General features: G+C 46.4%; 1 long non-coding RNA gene across 1 annotated transcript; it reads right to left on the reverse strand.

Moving 5' to 3' along the window:
• Window positions 1-3,008: 3,008 nt before the first annotated feature.
• Window positions 3,009-4,839, reverse strand: LOC146668041 (uncharacterized). Its single transcript, XR_014912115.1, has 3 exons — window positions 4,711-4,839; window positions 4,431-4,637; window positions 3,009-4,351 (listed from the first exon to the last, which is right to left on the reverse strand). It is a non-coding gene; the product is annotated as an uncharacterized LOC146668041 (long non-coding RNA).
• Between the last annotated feature and the right edge of the window lie 1,161 nt (window positions 4,840-6,000).

Raw genomic sequence — 6,000 nt, forward strand, 5'->3', positions numbered from 1 at the left:
TCATAAATAAAGTTATATGAAAAAACCCCAAGTGTGTAGTCTGGGAATGAAGAGGTCATCAATTTTAAATTTAGTTGTTAACAATTTTTACATTTTCAATATGGACGTGGATCAAGTTTGGAACCTTAAATAGGTTAAAAAATGTAATCACCTTGACATTTACATTACACAACTATAACTATAATATGCTTTATTGTTATGCCTGTGATTGCTCGATTGCTAGTTTCAGTCTCCCTTTTTTTTTACGGTTTTTTTTTATCTGGAGGTACATGTGAATCTTTCTGAGTTAATAGGATCTTTGAACAAAATTTACAGTAATGGATTACATTTACTTAAAGTTGGTTTGAGTTTGTTTGGAATTTGTTTTGTCATCTATCACCCTCACTGCTGTTTTATCAATGTAAATCCTGTTAAGTGAATGTGCATAGAGAGCCCTGAATGATCATTTAATCCTACAGTAAGTGTTCCTAGATGATGCTGTGAGCCTCAGTGTGAATGTTAAATAAAGTCTCAATGCTAACTAAAATCAGGCTCTGTGTCAAGTATCTATGTCGCAAGACGGGTTTTCCACACACTCCCCAGAAAATGTGTATTTGGGCAGATGCTGGGAGTGTGTGCATGAATAATACACAGCATTTCTAATGACTTCTGCGCTCTTGGCTGGAGAGCTGTTTGTGCTGCAGTGGGCGGTCTTGTGTCAACCAGTTCAATGTACTGAATTCTAAAAGCTTTGCAATATTGTTTGACTGCTCAATGGAAAATCAGAGGACAGAGGAATGAAGTATTTGCACTTGAAGGAGACTTTGTGGCCACAGACTGTCTTAGTGAAGTGTCAAACAATATTGCAGAGCTGAAAAAAAAAACAATGGGGAAAAAAAGGGAAAAGCATTTTCCATTATCTTTGGGCATTACACTTTAAAAACTCCTACAGAGTCACAAAGCCAGGTGTTAGATTTGTATTGTTGATTGTCATTTATGCTTAGAAATATTTACTTATATATGCTTAGAGTTTTGTAATTAGTTGTAGATTGGTAGAGGTTTTGATCCTTGATAGTCTGCAAACTTTGTGTGTATTAGACAGCACTTTGGGAGCATGAGAGGTCATACCGTGTCTTATTGTTTTATGGTAGGATTAACGTAGTTGCGTCTGTTCTAGTCTAAGTGCTCTTTGTTTAGATGAACTGCAGGACTTCCTCACCGTGTTATCTAGGATGAACCATCTAGGGGGAGGGGGAGGCTACCCTCTTCCTGACCAAGGATGTTTGACCCTTTGATCAGCAGTCCACACACACACACACACACACACACACACACACACACACACACACACACACACACACAGGCAAGGTACTCTTTGTGTGTATGTAGACGTCATATGTTAATGAACTTATGCATATTCATGTAACCTCAATAAAAGAACAGTGGTACGGGAGAACGGACGAGAGCAACTGGGGTCAAGCGAAGGAACGGTGCCTGTCCGGTTCTCTCCCGTGCACGAGAAACATGAAGAAGCTTGCCTACTTGTGTCTTGCTTTGCAGTGTAATTATATTGCCTTCAACGTTCCAGCGGATGGGTTCAAGCTACAAACCTATCATTAATTGGTCCTTCGAGAGCCGGAGCCCTGGAATCGCATTCACCGAGGGGAGGAGGGACACGCTGAAAGACTGACGTCAGCCAGGAAGTTCCTGTGGATTCGCTGTCTGTCTTTTCTCCTCGATGAATGGCGATCGGCGGGATTCGATGCTGATATTACACGCTAAGCAACACCAAGTAAGTTTACAGAGGCCGACTCTATAACCGTGTCGTTGTGCAGTCTCCGCCACTTTGTGAGGCGTTGAGAAGTTCGCTGCTTTGTGGAGCGAAACCCGGGTTCCTTGCTACTGTGTGCAGCAAGAGGTTCCTTACCGCTTTGTGGGGTAAGAGGTTCCTTACCGCTTTGTGGGGTAAGAGGTTCCTCGCTACTTTGTGCAGCGAGAGGTGAGTTCTCCGCCACTTTGTGAGGCGTTGAGAGGTACCGCGGGGTCCAGATTGTGCTGGACAGTAGGCCTATTTTGTGTTGTTGTCATTGTCGTCGTCGTTGTTGTTGTTGTTGTTGTGTGAGTGTGTGCGGAGCAGAACATGTGGTCTGTGACACCGACTGCTGTTGTTATCATGGGTTTCTAAGCAACCAAGAGTGAGTCGGAGGGAGACAGACGTTTGTGCTGGACTTTGCTCCTGGCAGCACAAAGTATTTATGTAAAAAAGAGAGAGAGCGATGGCTCCTTAGCTGCGCGGGTTCACGCGAGCGCGGTCACGCGGACCTGAGCCGTGCGGTTAATCGCAGGCTTATAAATGGAAGAGATTCAAATGTTAGAAGTTTTCAGAAAACACACTAGCCTTGAAGAGCGTGTGGAGAAGGCCAGTCCACAGCACTTAAGATATGCTCTGGTGAATGGCTTTCCCCCCACCCCTTGCTGACACAATGTTTATTCTTTAGCTTGCCCTGATCGACAACAGCCTGTGTGCCAGACCATAGATTTAATTTAGGTGGATAGTTGTTAAAAGTAATCTACATTAAGCTTGTGGTTGCTCAAATTCAGTACAATGACATATGAGGTGAAGTGTTATAGATAAATATTTAAGCTAATGAAGTGCATAGAGGCACTTGACCTGTGTGAAAGACTGTCGTCTTATTATGAGCCATTGTTGAGATATACAGCACACCTGTGAAAACAACTAATATGCTGAACCCTGTATGAAACATCTAAAAGTACGTGATGGAGAAGCTGTATTGAATATGAAAGTGTAAGACTTTGCCGCTGTGGGAAGAGCATGCAACTACTGTGTGATGTTGCGTTGCGTTTTTTTCTTTTTCTTCTGAGCTGATGAGCAAGCTACACATTATCAGATCAAGAGCTGTCTGAGAACTACTCAAAGAGAGGGAAACAGAGCTAGGATAACTGTGATAACTGGAGTGTGCAGCGTTTCCATGAGCAGTTTTCCTGCATCTTGACTTGTGTGTAGAGTGTTCATAACATCAGCATCATGTTTTTGTTTATTTGTTTGTTGGGTTGAAAAATAGTTAAATAAACTGGTGATCATATTTACGGATCACCATGGCACATATCATCAGCCATGTGATTTATTTTTGCAGATGACAAAGTGAGTGTGAATGTGTCTGACGTCACAGTGTTGTTGTGCGCTGTGTAAAAGTAATTGCCTTTGATTGTGAGTGAGAGCGGTGATTCTGCAGGTCACCAGCTATTGTAACGAAAAAAAAGAAAAAAAAAAAGAGTGAAAAAGAAAAATCATAGGAAAAAGGTTTTGTGTTGATCAGCCAAAAACAACTACAATTTCATTTTCTGCTTTTAAGAAAAGACTGTTCACAAAAACACACACAGAGAGAGAGATGTGTGTTGATTAAGCAGTGATGATAATAATGAAATGTCTTAGTTTGTCACTTTCAGGTGAAAAGCAGACCTGAATCAATTTTCCACATGCAGCAGTCGGAAGAAAGTTATAGTTTAACATCATTGGAAACATGCAGGCCAAGTTTCTGGCTGACTTATTTACAGCGCCATGTGTCTCTCAACCTCACAAGCAAGTGCTCACTCCTCCCTGAAGACAAGGAATGCAGCTCCAAAGCAATAACATGATAAAGAGACAGCAGCAAGTCCTGAGCAAAGAGTCCCAACAAGCAGCAGCAATGTGGATAAACAGCAGCAGAAGAAGAAAGCAAACCCATCATCCTGACTGATCGGATGGATGGCACTGTGTTTACAACAGGCTGTGACTTCACTGTGCATGTGAAGAAAACGTTTGAGGAGAACTGAACAGTTGGAGTTTGACATTTGCCACCTGTGGAGTAAAATGGCAAGAAGAGACAGTGGAACACAGGACAAAGCTGAAGGAGAACTGCCGGCTGTTTGGACTGTTGAAGTGGGAGAGGACAAAAGAGTGAGAGGACAACAGAGTGAGAAGACTAGGTGAGAACACAGAGGAATGCTGTTATTTAATGTGGGAAATCAAAATTTGGGTTAGCAAACCTGGGGAAAAGAAAACTGACTGCTTAAGTTGGAAAATTGAGAAGGAGTCTGGATATATGCAAATATAAAAAACATATACATGTCACGGCGACGGATGGCCGGTACTGAATAGGACCCAGGTGCAGGAACCCAGAACGGAGACGGTAGATGATTTAATAGTTTATTACAGTTAAGTGCAAGGGGAACAAAAAAAAAAAAGGGAAACGTGGCAAAGACAGAAAATGACGAGACGTGGAGCCTTGGTGTGGCGTGCCCAGGGGAACGTGGCTAGGGCGAGGGAACGAGGCCTGAGAAGTGGAACGGAGCTGAGTGGGGAACAGTCACACTGAGGGGAGAGGATATAGAAGTTAGGCAGGTAGTGAAGGCAGCTCAGAAGTGGCCAGTATAAGAGCAGCAATTCTTACTTTGCAGTTAGGGACCTGGAGTGTTTGAGAGGGGGATGATGAAGATCCAGGGGAGGCTGAGTGGCGTGGAAAGGCTGACCTGAGATCCGGGGCTCCAGATGGAGTGTGATGGCAGGAGGGCAGGCAGGTGAGGCACAGAGGGATTTCCAAAATGATCACTAGGTATTCCGAGTCCGGAGGTGGAGTGAGCCAGGGTGGGTACAGCGACTGTAGCACAAAAGAGTCTTAGTTAGTAAGATGAATTACAGCAAGAACTTGAAACACAAGACCTGTTACCAACATGGGTTGATGACGAACTGGCAGTGAGTGAACATCGATGTGTGGTTTAAATCCCTCTGGCTTGATAGCCTGCAATAGGCTCCAGGTGTGCAGGAGCTGGAGTTGGCCCTGCCCAGGGGCGGATCCCAGGTCAGTTCAGGAGCCTAATGGAAACTCCAGCCACCCACCGTAGACCATGACAGTACCCCCCCCTCAAGGGACGCCACCCGGCGGCCGACCGGTCCCCAGCCCGCGACGTGACCTGAAAAAAAAATCAGAGACAAGAGCAGGATCAAGGATAAACGAGCGAGGAACCCAGGCACGTTCCTCAGGCCCATACCCCTCCCAGTCCACCAAAAACTGGCGACCCCGACCACGGCGACGGACGTCAACGATCCGCCGAACCGTATAGGCCGGATGACCATCGATGAGCCGGGCGGGTGGAGGGGGGTCGGAAGGCGGGCACAGCACGCTGGACAGCACAGGCCTGACTTGGGAAACATGAAAAACCGGGTGAATCCGCAGACTGGGAGGAAGCTCGAGCTTCACAGCAGAGGGCGAGATGACCGAGTGGATGACATACGGCCCAATAAACCGAGGAGCCAGCTTGCGGGAGGAAACTTTAAGGGGAACATCCTTAGCCGACAGCCACACCTTCTGCCCTGGAGCGTACCGAGGAGCTGGCGACCGTAGACGATCTGCATAGCGGCAGTGGCGGGCAGCAGCTTTCTTCAGTGCCTCCTGGGTCCGAGTCCAGACGCGGCGGCAGCGCTGGAGATGGTGCTGGACGGAAGGCACAGCCAAATCAGCCTCTTCCTCAGGGAAGAGGGGAGGCTGATAGCCCAGGGACGCTTCAAATGGAGAGAGACCAGTGGATGCGGAAACATGAGAATTGTGCGCATACTCCACCCATGGGAGATGTGCTGACCAGGTAGCCGGGTTATGGGAAACCATGCAGCGGAGCATGGACTCCAGCTCTTGGTTGAGCCTCTCAGTCTGCCCGTTGGTTTGAGGGTGGTAACCAGAACTGAGGTTGGCTCGAGCACCCAGGGCAGAGCAGAAAGATTTCCAAACCTGGGATGTAAACTGAGGTCCCCTGTCAGAAGTGACCTCGGCAGGAATCCCGTGGAGTTTGAAGACGTGGTCAACCATCAGTCTTGCAGTTTCCGTGGCAGTGGGTAGTTTCTCCAGGGCAACGAAGTGAGCTGCTTTTGAAAACCTGTCGATCACGGAGAGTATCACTGTTTTACCTGCTGACCTAGGCAGTCCAGTGACAAAGTCCAGGGAAATGTGGGACCAAGGACGAGAAGGT

The sequence above is a fragment of the Rhamphochromis longiceps genome, linkage group LG6 (genome assembly GCF_057381845.1).
Source record: "Rhamphochromis longiceps isolate RC_006_pf linkage group LG6, R_longiceps_female_GT1.1, whole genome shotgun sequence".
Lineage (NCBI taxonomy): Eukaryota > Metazoa > Chordata > Actinopteri > Cichliformes > Cichlidae > Rhamphochromis > Rhamphochromis longiceps.